Source organism: Erythrolamprus reginae, chromosome Z (genome assembly GCF_031021105.1).
Source record: "Erythrolamprus reginae isolate rEryReg1 chromosome Z, rEryReg1.hap1, whole genome shotgun sequence".
NCBI lineage: Eukaryota > Metazoa > Chordata > Lepidosauria > Squamata > Dipsadidae > Erythrolamprus > Erythrolamprus reginae.
The window spans coordinates 93472435-93485204 of NC_091963.1; the positions used below are offsets into that span (position 1 = coordinate 93472435).

Here is a 12770-nt window from a genome sequence, read left to right on the forward strand (position 1 = left end):
TATTTTTATTTTGGCATTAGCCTGTTTGGTTCCTTTCTTCTTCTCCTTTTTTTTGGTCCTCCCGATGGCGTGGATTAAATATTGGGATTAAAAATCAGATTTGTCTTTTAATTTTGGTGGATTCCATATCTATGAATACGTTTAAATGTGAAAAGATGACAACGCATCAAACCTCAACAGCCTCCTCAGCATCTTCTAATCTAGCAACACAAAGAACATGGGATACAATGTTATAAGTATTTTCTTTGTTTTTCTTGACTTCTTCTCATTCTTATTGTTACTTGTAATTTTATACTGTTGTAAGCCACCCTGAGTCCTTTGGGACTGGGCGCCATAGAAGTAAAATTAAATAAATAAGTAGATAAATAAATAAGAAAAGAATGCTAATACTATGCAATTTGAATTTTAAAAATATGATAGAGGTTGAACAAAAAGATTTTAAAGAAAGAATAGGGAAAGTGGATGAAACAATGAGAAATGGATTAAAATTTAAAAATGTGAATCAGATGATGGGAAAAGATGACTAATGAGTACAAAAAGTGTGTGTGTGGAGGGGGTGGAAGTAGGGAGCTATTGTACCAGTGGTTGTTTTAAAAAGGGATATGAGAAGGGGTTTGGGTGGCCAGCATCATTGGGACACAATACCTTTTTCAGGGTCTTTGAAGAATCGTCCAAATCCTAGCTGTCAGTGGGTGGTTTTCAGATCAAAGCCGTCCTGAAGGGATGGTGAAGATGTGGGGCAGAGATTGGGGGATGCAGGGGAATTGCAAATTTCCTGGCTAGTCAGAAGAAGCCTCACAAACTGACAGTTGAAAAAGTGGCCATTGCGAGCCGTTATGAAGCTGGGGCAGTCATAAGAAAGAAGCAAAGCAAAAGGGAGTGTGGGTCGTGTGGGTGAGAAAATTGATTTTTGTAACAATATATTCCTTTCTTTCAGTAACTTCTGGGAAAAAGTACTAAAAGGAACGGCTGGAAGAAAGAAGTGGGGAGTTGGCGTGTGGTAGCCAACCCATCTCCAGTAGTGAAGACAGCAGCGAACTCTTGAAATATAAAGCCCTGTTGATGATTTTTAAAATTGATTTTGTTTATTTATGTGTTGTTTTTTATCGCTCTACTTCGATCTTCTTTAATAATTGTATTTGGTTTTATCCTCCGCATCTTTTTGGTTCATTTACATATATTCCGTTTTTGGTCAAATAGTTTGGATTAATTTAAAGTACCTGAATAGCAAGAATATTATTGTATTCGTTTTTTCTTGTTATTTTGGTTTTATGATGATTTGTTCCCTTTTTTCCTCTTTTTTTTAGGTCCTTCCAACAAGGTGGAAAAAATCTTTGGATGAAAAATCAGATTTTGATTGCAATTTTGGCGGATTAGAAATACCAAAGAATTTTTAAAGATGAAGAAGTAAATAGGTGTCGGTGGTGCATTGTATTTTTGACTCGTTTATTTTAATTTTTTATTTTATTTTTTATATATATATAAAGCCCTGTTTCTTAGTATTTTTTAAAATTGCTCTGCTTCATTCCTATTCAATATCTGCATTCGTTTTTATCCCCTTATTTTTTTTTCTTTTGGATTTCTTCACTTTTTGTCAAACCGTTTGGATTAGGGTAATGAAGAACCTGAAGATCAAGAAACGTATTGTTAATTATTTTATTTTTATTTTGGCATTAGCCTGTTTGGTTCCTTTCTTCTTTTTTTTATGGTCCGCCTGATATGGTGGATTAAATATTGGGATTAAAAATCAGATTTGGATTTTAATTTTGGTGGATTACATATCCATGAATATTTTTAAAGATGAAAAGATGACAACACATCAACCTTCAACAGCCAACTCAGCGACTTTTAATCTAGCAACATAAAGAACATTGGATACAATGTCATAAGTATTTTCTTTGTTTTTCTTGACTTCTTATTGTTACTTGTAATTTTATACTGTTGTAAGCCACCCTGAGTCCTTTGGGACTGGGCGCCATAGAAGTCAAATAAATAAATAGATAGATAAATAAATAAATAAATAAATAAGAAAAGAAAGCTAATACTATGAAATTGGAATTAAAAAATATGAGAGGCTGAAATAAAAAGATTTTAAATAAAGAATAGAGAAAGTAATGAAACAATGAGAAAAGGAGAAGGCTGATTAAAAGATGTGAAGCAGATGATGGGAAAAGATGACTGAGTACAAAAAGTGTGTATCTGGGGGGAAATAGGAGCTCCAGTACCAGTGGTTGTTTTAAAAAGGGATATGAGAAGAGGTTTGAGTGGCCAGCATTATTGGGACACAATACTTTTTTCAGGGTCTTTGAAGAATCGTCCAAATCCTATCTGTTAGTGGGTGGTTTCAGATCAAAGCCGTCCTGAACGGACGGTGAAGATGTGGGGGATGCAGGGGAATTGCAAATTTCCTGGCTAGTCGGAAGAAGACTCACAAACTGACAGTTGGAAAAGTGGCCATTGCGAGCCGTTATGAAGCTGGGGCAGTCATAAGAAAGAAGCAAAGTAAAAGGGAGTGTGGGTCGTGTGACGAGAAAATTGATTTTTGTAACAATATATTCTTTTCTTTCAGTAGCCTCTGGGGAAAAGTACTAAAAGGAACGGCTGGAAGAAAGAAGTTGGGAGTTGGCGTGTGGTAGCCAACCCATCTCCAGTAGCGAAGACAGCAGCGGACTCTTGAAATATAAAACCCTGTTGATGGTTTTTAAAATTGATTTTGTTTATTTATGTGTTGTTTTTTATCACTCTACTTCGATCTTCTTTAATAATTGTATTTGGTTTTATCCTCCGCTTCTTTTTGGTTCTTTTACATATATTCTGTTTTTGGTCAAATAGTTTGGATTAATTTAAAGTACCTGAATAGCAAGAATATTATTGTATTCGTTTTTTCCTGTTATTTTGGTTTTATGATGATTTGTTCCCTTTTTTCCTCTTTTTTTTAGGTCCTTCCAACAAGGTGGAAAAAATCTTTGGATGAAAAATCAGATTTTGATTGCAATTTTGGCAGATTAGAAATACCAAAGAATTTTTAAAGATGAAGAAGTAAATAGGTGTCGGTGGTGCATTGTATTTTTGACTCATTTATTTTAATTTTAATTTTATATATATATATAAAGCCCTGTTTCTTAGTATTTTTTAAATTGCTCTGCTTTATTTCTATTCAATTCATTTTTATCCCATTCTTTTTTCTTCTTTTGGATATCTTCACTTTTTGTCAAACTGTTTGGATTAGGGTAATGAAGAACCTGAAGATCAAGAAACATTGTTAATTATTTTCTTTTTATTTGGGCATTAGCCTGATTGGTTCCTTTCATCTTTTTTCTATGGTCCTCCCGATAGGGTGGATTAAATATTGGGATTAAAAATTAGATTTGGATTTTAATTTTGGTGGATTCCATATCCATGAATACTTTTAAAGGTGAAAAGATGACAACACATCAACCTTCAACAGCTATCTCAGCGAACTTTAGTCTAGCAACACAAAAACATGGGATACAATGTCATAAGTATTTTCTTTGTTTTTCTTGACTTCTTATTGTTACTTGTAATTTTATACTGTTGTAAGCCCCCTGAGTCCTTCGGGATTGGGCGGCATATAAGCCAAATGAATGAATAGATAAATAAATAAAAAAAGAAAGCTAATACTATGCAATTTGAATTTAAAAATATATTAAAGGCTAAACAAAAGGATTTTAAAGGAAGAATAGAGAAAGTGGATGAAACAATGAGAAAGGGGGAAGGGTAATTAAAAGATGGGAAGCAGATGATGGGAAAAGATGACTAATGAGTACAAAAAGAGTGTGTGTGGAGGGGGTGAAAGCAGGAGCAAATTGTACCAGTGGTTGTTTTAAAAAGGGATATGAGAAGGGGTTTGGGTGGCCAACCTCATTGGGACACAATACCTTTTTCAGGGTATTTGAAGAATCGTCAAAATCCTAGCTGTCAGTGGGTGTTTTCAGATCAAAGCCATCCTGAAGGGATGGTGAAGATGTGGGGCAGAGACTGGGGGATGCAGGTGAATTGCAAATTTCCTGGCTCGTCGGAAGAAGCCTCACAAACTGACAGTTGAAAAAGTGGCCATTGCGAGCCGTTATGAAGCTGGGGCAGTCATAAGGAAGAAGCAAAGTAAAAGGCAGTGTGGGTCGTGTGATGAGAAAATTGATTTTTGTAACAATATATTCCTTTCTTTCAGTAGCCTCTGGGGAAAAGTACTAAAAGGAACGGCTTGAAGAAAGAAGTTGGGAGTTGGCATGTGTTAGTAAACCCATCTCCAGTAGTGAAGACAGCAGTGGACTCTTGAATTATAAAGCCCTGTTGATGGTTTTTAAAATTGATTTTGTTTATTTATATGTTGTTTTGTATCGCTCTACTTTGATCCCCTTAAATAATAGTATTTGGTTTTATTCCCCACTTCTTTTTCATTCTTTTACATATGTTCCATTTTTTGTCAAATATTTTGGATTAATTTAAAGAACCTGAATAGCAAGAATTTTATTGTATTTTTCTATTCTTGTTATTTTGGTTTTATGCTGATTTATTCCCTTTTTTCTTCTTTTTTTAGGTCCTGCCAACAATGTGGAAAAAATCTTTGAATGAAAAATTTTCATATATATAAAGCTCTGTTGTTGGGATTTCTTTGGTTTTTTAAAAATTGCTCTGCTTCATTCCTATTCAATATTTGCATTCGTTTTTATTGCTTTCTTTTTTCTTCTTTTGGATTTCTTCACTTTTTGTCAAACCATTTGGATTAGGGTAATGAAGAACCTGAAGATCAAGAAACCTACTGTTAATTATTTTATTTTTATTTTGGCATTAGCCTGTTTGGTTCCTATCTTCTGTTTTTGATGGTCATCCCGATGGGGTGGATTAAATATTGGGATGAAAAATCCGATTTGGATTTTAATTTTGGTGGATTCCATATCCATGAATACTTTTAAAGTTGAAAAGATGACAACACATCAACCTTCAACAGCCAACTCAGCGACTTTTAGTCTAGCAACACAAAGAACATGGGATACAATGTCATAAGTATTTTCTTTGTTTTTCTTGACGACTTCTTATTGTTACTTGTAATTTTATACTGTTGTAAGCCGCCCTGAGTCCTTCCAGACTGCGCGACATAGAAGTGAAATAAATAAATAGATAAATAAATAAGAAAAGAAAGCTAATACTATGCAATTGGAATTAAAAAATATGAGAGGCTGAAAAAAATATTTTAAAGAATAGGGAAAGTGGATGAAACAATGAGAAAAGGAGAAGGCTGATTAAAAGATGTGAAGCAGATGATGGGAAAAAATGACTAATGAATACAAAAAGTGTATGTGTGTGGGGGGAACGAAGGGGCTCTAGTACTAGTGGTTCTTTTAAAAAAGGATATGAGGAGGGGTTTGAGTGGCCAGCATTATTGGGACACAATACTTTTTTCAGGGTCTTTGAAGAATCGTCCAAATCCTAGCTGTCAGTGGTGTTTTCAGATCAAAGCCGTCCTGAAGGGACCATGAAGATGTGGGGCAGAGACTGGGGGATGCAGGGGAATTGCAAATTTCTTAGCTAGTTGGAAGAAGCCTCACAAACTGACGGTTAGAAAAGTGGCCATTGCGAGCCATTATAAAGCTGGGGCAGTCATAAGAAAGAAGTAAAGTAAAAGGCAGTGTGGGTCATGTGGGTGAGAAAATTGATTTTTGTAACAATATATTCTTTTCTTTCAGTACCTTCTGGGGAAAAGTACTAAAAGGAACGGCTTGAAGAAAGAAGTGGGGAGTTGGCATGTGGTAGCAAACCCATCTTCAATAACAAAGACAGCAGCGGACTCTTGAAATACAGTGGAACCCCGACATAAGAGCTGCTCTACTTAAGAGCAACTCGAGATAAGAGCTGGGAGGGGAGAGATATTTTTGTTCTACTTACAAGCCCAAATTCGAGATACAAGCGCCAAGGAGCTGTCTCCTGAAGCCAAACGCTAACTTCCGCGTTCGGCTTCAGGAGACAGCTGCGAAGCGGCGCGCGTGTTTTAAAAGGTTGCAGCCGGCCTGGGGGGCTCGGGGGGGTGCTTGCAGCTTTCTTTCTTGCTCTTTTTCTTTCTCTCTTTTACCTTCCCTTCCTCTATTTCTTCTTTTCTTTCTCCTTCCCACCTTCTTCCCTCCCTCCCTTCACTCATTCCTCTCTTACTCTCCCCTTTCATAAGTTTTCTTGCTTCCTTCCTCTGTTCCTGTCCCTTCCCCCTTTCTTTCTTTCTTTCTTGCTCTTTTTCTTTCTCTCTTTTACCTTCCCTTCCTCTATTTCTTCTTTTCTTTCTCCTTCCCACCTTCTTCACTCCCTCCCTCCCTTCACTCATTCCTCTCTTACTCTCCCCTTTCATAAGTTTCCTTGCTTCCTTCCTCTGTTCCTGTCCCTTCCCTCTTTCCTTCCTTCCTTCCCACCCTCCGTCCATTCATTCACCCATTCCTCTCTTGATCGCTTAAAGCCGGTCCCTGGTGCAAAAAGGGTTGGGGACCTCTGTCCTACAGGATTGGGTGGCAGAGAAGTTGAACATATGTAAATTTAAAAGTTTAAGAAAGTTTACAAGTTAAGTGAAAGAAACTTCATTATTCATTTATATGTACATGTACATTTCTTCATTAAAAACATGTCTTTCTGCATAATTTAGACTAACTTTGTGAGTTTTTTGAGGGCTGGAACCAATTAAAATTATTTACATTAATTCCTATGGGGAAAAGTCGTTCGAGATAAGAGCTGCTCGACTTAAGAGCCCAGGTCCGGAACGAATTAAACTCGTATCTCGAGGTACCACTGTATAAAGCCCTGTTGATGGTTTTAAAAATTGATTTTGTTTATTTATTTGTTGTTTTTAATTGCTCTACTTCAATCCCCTTAAATAATTGTACAGTGGTACCTCGTGATACGAACCCCTCATGATACGAATATTTCGAGATACGAACCCGGGATTCAGAAAATTTTTGCCTCTTCTTACGAACTTTTTTCGCCCTTTGAATCCATCGCAGATCGCAAAATGGCGCTCCGCTGGGTGCTGCTGCCCGTCTGTCACCTTTTAAAACAGCCAGGGGGCTTCTCGGCATTCTCCCAAACCCGAACCCAAACTTTTTGGGTTCGGGAGGCCGCCGAGAAGTGCCGCTGCCCACCTGTCACCTTCTTAAACAGCCAGGGGGCTTCTTGGCATTCTCCCGAACCTGAACTTTTTGGGTTCTGGAAGCCGCCGAGAAGCGCCGCCACCCGCCTGTCACATTCTTAAACAGCAGGGGGGCTTCTCGGCGTTCTCCCGAACCTGAACCCGGAAGTTCGGGTTCGGGTTCCGGAGGCCGCTGAGAAGTGCCTGGCTCTTTCAGAAGCGCCATTTTTGTGATCGACGGCGGCGTTTTCGGCCGATCTGGAGGCTGGAAAGAAGGTGGGGAATCCCAATAGGGAATTCCATGGGTGGAGCTTTGACGTCATGAAGACATCCTTCCTGGAGGCCACGTTTTGGCTGACCAGGAAGGACGTCTTTGTGACGTCAAAACTCCGCCCATGGAATTCCATATTGGGATTCTCCACCACCTTTCCAGCCTCCAGATTGGCTGAAAACGCCGCCACCTATCGCAAAAATGGTGCTCCGCCAAGCGCCGCCGCCTGGCTGTAACCTTCTGAAACAGCCGGGCGCTTCTCGGCCTCCAGAACCCAAACCCGACTTCCGGGTTCGGGTTCGGGAGAACGCCGAGAAGCCCCCCAGCTGTTTAAAAAGGTGACAGGCAGGCGGCGGCATTTCTCGGTGGCCTCCAAAACTCGAACCCGAAAAGTTCGGGTTCAGGAGAATGCCGAGAAGCCCCCCGGCTGTTTTAAAAGGTGACAGCCGGGTGGTGGTGCTCAGCAGAGCACCATTTTGAGATTCCCCCCCCCTTGCACACATTAATTGCTTTTACATTGTTTCCAATGGGAAACATTGTTTCGTGTTACGAACTTTTTGCCTTACGAACCTCCTTCCGGAACCAATTAGGTTCATAAGATGAGGTATTACTATATTTAGTTTTATCTCCCACTTCTTTTTTGTTCTTTTACATATGTTCCCTTTTTGTCAAATAGTTTGGATTAATTTAAAAAACCTGAATAGCAAGAATCTTATTGTATTTTTCTATTCTTGTTATTTTGGTTTTATGCTGATTTGTTCCCTTTTTTCTTCTTTTTTTAGGTCCTGCCAACAACGTAGAAAAAATCTTTGTATGAAAAATTTTCATATATATAAAGCCCTGTTGTTGGGGTTTCTTTGGGTTTCTTAGTATTTTTTTAAATTGCTCTGCTTCATTCCTATTCAATATTTGCATTCGTTTTTATTGCTTTCTTTTTTCTTCTTCTGGATTTCTTCATTTTTTGTCAAACCATTTGGATTAGGGTAATGAAGAACCTGAAGATCAAGAAACCTACTGTTAATTATTTTATTTTTATTTTGGCATTAGCCTGTTTGGTTCCTGTCTTCTGTTTTTGATGGTCATCCCGATGGGGTGGATTAAATATTGGGATGAAAAATCCGATTTGGATTTTAATTTTGGTGGATTCCATATACATGAATATTTTTAAAGGTGAAAAGATGACAACACAACTCAGCCAACTCAGCGACTTTTAATCTAGCAACACAAAGAACATGGAATACAATGTCATAAGTATTTTCTTTGTTTTTCTTGACACATTATTGTTATTTTTACTTGTAATTTTATATTGTTGTAAGCCGCCCTGAGTCCTTCAGGATTAGCTGGCATAGAAGTCAAATTAAATAGATAAATAGATAAATAGATAAAAAGGGATATGAGAAGGAGTTTGGGTGGCCAGCCTCATTGGGACACAATACCCTTTTCAGGGTTTTTGAAGAATCATCCAAATCCTATCTGTTGGTGGGTGTTTTCAGATCAAAGCCGTCCTAAAGGGACGGTGAAGATGTGGGGCAGAGACTGGGGGATGCAGGTGAATTGCAAATTTCCTGGCTAGTCAATAGAAGCCTCACAAACTCATGGTTAGAAAAGTGGCCATTGCGAGCCGTTATGAAGCTGGGGGGAGTCATAAGAAAGAAGCAAAGTAAAAGGCAGTGTGGGTCGTGTGATGAGAAAATTGATTTTTGTAACAATATATTCCTTTCTTTCAGTAGCCTCTGGGGAAAAGTACTAAAAGGAACGGCTTGAAGAAAGAAGTTGGGAGTTGGCATGTGGAGCAAACCCACCTCCAATATCATAACAGTGAAGACAGCAGTGGACTCTGGATATATAAGGCCCTGTTGATGGTTTTTAAAATAGATTTTGTTTATTTATGTGTTGTTTTTTATTGCTGTACTTCGTTCCCCTTAAATACAGTGGTATCTCGGTTCTCGAACGCTTTGGTTTTCATACATTTCGGATACCGTACAAAATTTTCTGCAAAAATTTGCTTCAGTATCCGAACAAAAATTCGGATACTGAACAGAAAATTTTGTTTACTATCTGAAATGTAAGATCTGAGGGGACGGGGTGAGAGAGAATGGGAGTCGGAATCCCGACACGCCCCTCCTGGCCACCCTCTTAACAGCCTCCCAGTCTCTACCTTGTAACTGCTCCAAGCTGCAGGAGGGGTAGGGCTGGCTGCAATACCAGCAGCTTCGGGGTGCTCCTTTCCACAGCGGTTCAGTTCATTACCTCCAGGCAGCTGCACCAACTTTTTCTTTCCCGGCGGCGGCTCCGGCGGCTTCCCTTCATCACGTGACGTTATTGATGCTGCTGCTGCTCCTCGAAGGGAAGCCGCCGGAGCTGCCACCGCCGGGAAAGAAAAAGTTGGTGCAGCTGCCTGGAGGTAACAAACTGAACCGCTGTGGAAAGGAGCCCCCCAAAGCTGCTGGTATTGCAGCCAGCCCTACCCCTCCTGCAGCTTGGAGCAGTTACAAGGGAGAGACTGGGAGGCTGTTAAGAGGGTGGCCAGGAGGGGCGTGTCGGGATTCCGACTCCCATTCCCTCTTATCCCGTCCCCTCAGATATTTATCCCATAGGAAATAGAGGAAATACTGTAGATTTAATTGGTTCCCAGCAAGTCAATGGGCTGGGAACCAATTAAATCCATTTTCATTATTTCCTATGGGATGAATTAATTCGGTTCTCGACCAAATCAGTTCTCGACCACACTTCTGGAACAGATTGTGGTCGAGAACCGAGGTACCACTGTAATTGTATTAGTTTTTTCCCCCCACTTCTTTTTGGGTTCTTTTACATTTGTTCCCTTTTTTGTCAAATAGTTTGGATTAATTTAAAGAACCTGAATGGCAAGAATCTTATTGCTTTCTTTTTTTCTTGTTATTTTGTTTTTATGCTGATTTGTTCCCTTTTTTCTTCTTAGGTCGTCCCAATGTGGAAAAAAATCTTTGAATGAAAAATCAGGATTTCAATTACAATTTCGGAGGATTAGAAATACCAAAGAATTTTTAAAGATGAAGAAGTAAATTGCTCTGCTTCACTCCTATTCAATATCTGCATTCGTTTTTATCCCCTTTTTCCTTCTTTTGGATTTCTTCACTTTTTGTCAAACCATTGGGATTAGGGTAATGAAGAACCTGAAGATCAAGAAATGTATTGTTCATTTTTTTCTTTTCATTTTTGCATTAGCTTGATTGGATTTTAATTTTGGTGGATTGCATATCCATGAATACTTTTAAAGGTGAAAAGATGACAAACCATCAACCTTCAACAGCCAACTCAGCGACTTTTAGTCTAGCAACACAAAGAACATGGGATACAATGTCATAAGTATTTTCTTTGTTTTTCTTGACTTCTTCTTATTGTTATTTGTAATTTTATACTGTTGTAAGCCACCCTGAGTCCTTTGGTATTGGGGGGCATAGAAGTCAAATTAAATAAATAAGTAGATAAATAAATAAGAAAAGAATGCTAACACTATCTTCCTTAATATATATAACGTCTATAGAAATACTATTAAACCGAATTAGAGTGGAATCATCAATACAAGGCACCCAAATTAAACAACAAATTTATAAAACACAGGCTTTCGCTGATGATCTGGTCTTCTTCTTAGAGAACCCAGTTAGCTCAATGATATACTTAGTAAAAGAATTAGAGAACTATGGGAAAGTGGCCGGCTTAAAAATAAATAGGAATAAAACTAAAATATTAATCAAGAATTGTAATCAAGATTTAAACAAATTATTAATAAAAGAAACAGGTTTTCAAATAGAAAAAAAATTAAATATCTAGGGATTTGGTTTACGACAAGGTATTCTTCACTGAAAGAACTAAATTATATGAAATTATTAACAAAAACAAAAGAAGATTTAGAAAAATGGTCAAAGTTAAATTTATCCTTAATGGGAAGGATCAATACAATAAAGTCTAATATACTTCCAAGGTGGCTCTATCTCTTCCAAACAGCACCAATACAATTAAACAAATCGTTCTTTGCTAAAATAAATAAAATAATTTCTAAATTTATCTGGTGCAAGAAAAAAACAAGAATAAACATGAAAGCCCTACAAGATTTAAGAACAAGAGGAGGATTCGGTTTACCCAACTTAGAAATATACCACCAAGCCACTAAATTACTATGGATTAAAGAATGGGTCAACCTTGAAAATCCTAGAATTCTAACAATAGAAGGCCATGATATAAATGAAGGATGGCACGCACATTTGTGGGGAAAAGAACATTCAAAACATTCTCAGTTTAAACAACACCAAATTCGGAATACACTATTGACACACTGGCGGAAAGTCAGGAAAAAACACTATAACGAAATACCCAGATGGCTATCTACTCTAGAAGCTCAAATTCATCCAAATATAATTAGCCAAGAACAAAAAATAACCTACGAAGTCCTATTAAATACTAAAGGAATTCTTAAACCTAGAGAAAGACTTAAAGAGGAAGGCATAGTAATAGATTGGCTTTCATATTACCAAATTCAAAGTAGATATAAAAGGGACTTGGTAAAATTCGGAATATGTAATAAACAAAAGGAAATAGACAAAATATTGACAGGATCTGACAAAAAATTTATAACCAAAATGTAGATTAGCACGGTCTCGATTAGCGCGAAACGCTGCAACGCGGTTTTTAAAAAAATATTAATTAAAAAATAAGTCCGCGCTAGTTCTCTCTCTCTTTCTCTCCCTGTTGCCGGCGTGGTATATGAGAGAGAAAGAGAGAGGCAGAGGTCGGGCGCATTAACGGGAGGTGGAGGCGGCGTGGGGACGCTGGGTGCCGGGGACACCGAGGAGGGGGTGGACGTGGCCTCTCAGCTGCAGAGCCGAACAAGGGCGGAGGCAACGGCGGAGTCCGGCGCTGGGGCCATGCGGGGCCGCTCATCCAGGGGGGCGTGGACTGGCAAGTCGCCCTCCTTTCTCTCTCTTATACCACACCGGTAACAGGGAGAGAAAGAGAGAGAGCGGAGGGCACCTTGCCGGTCCACGCCCCCCTAGATGAGCGGCTCCGCATGGCCCCAGCGCCGCCCAGGCAAAGGGGAAACCCCAAGATCGTTTGCCGCTTGCCGTATTGCAGCGAAGGAGGCGAAGCAAGGCTCCAAGCTGCAATACGGCAAGCGGCAAGCGATCTTGGGGTTTCCCCTTTGCCTGGGCGGCGGGAAGACCAAGGGAAGGTTCCTTCAGCCGCCCAACACCTGATCCGCTCCGCAGCGCGGCAGCAGCGAGGAGCCGAAGATGGGGTTTCCCCTTTGCCTGGGCAACGGGGAAACCCCATCTTCGGCTCCTCGCTGCTTCTGCGCTGCGGAGCAGATCAGCTGTTGGGCGGCCGAAGGAACCTTCC

General features: G+C 39.3%; 1 protein-coding gene across 4 annotated transcripts in view; it reads right to left on the reverse strand.

Annotated features, from left to right (window-relative positions):
* IFI35 (interferon induced protein 35) overlaps positions 1-12770 on the reverse strand; it is a 102487-nt gene that overhangs the window by 10208 nt on the left and 79509 nt on the right. The gene's annotated exons all lie outside the window — the stretch shown is intronic.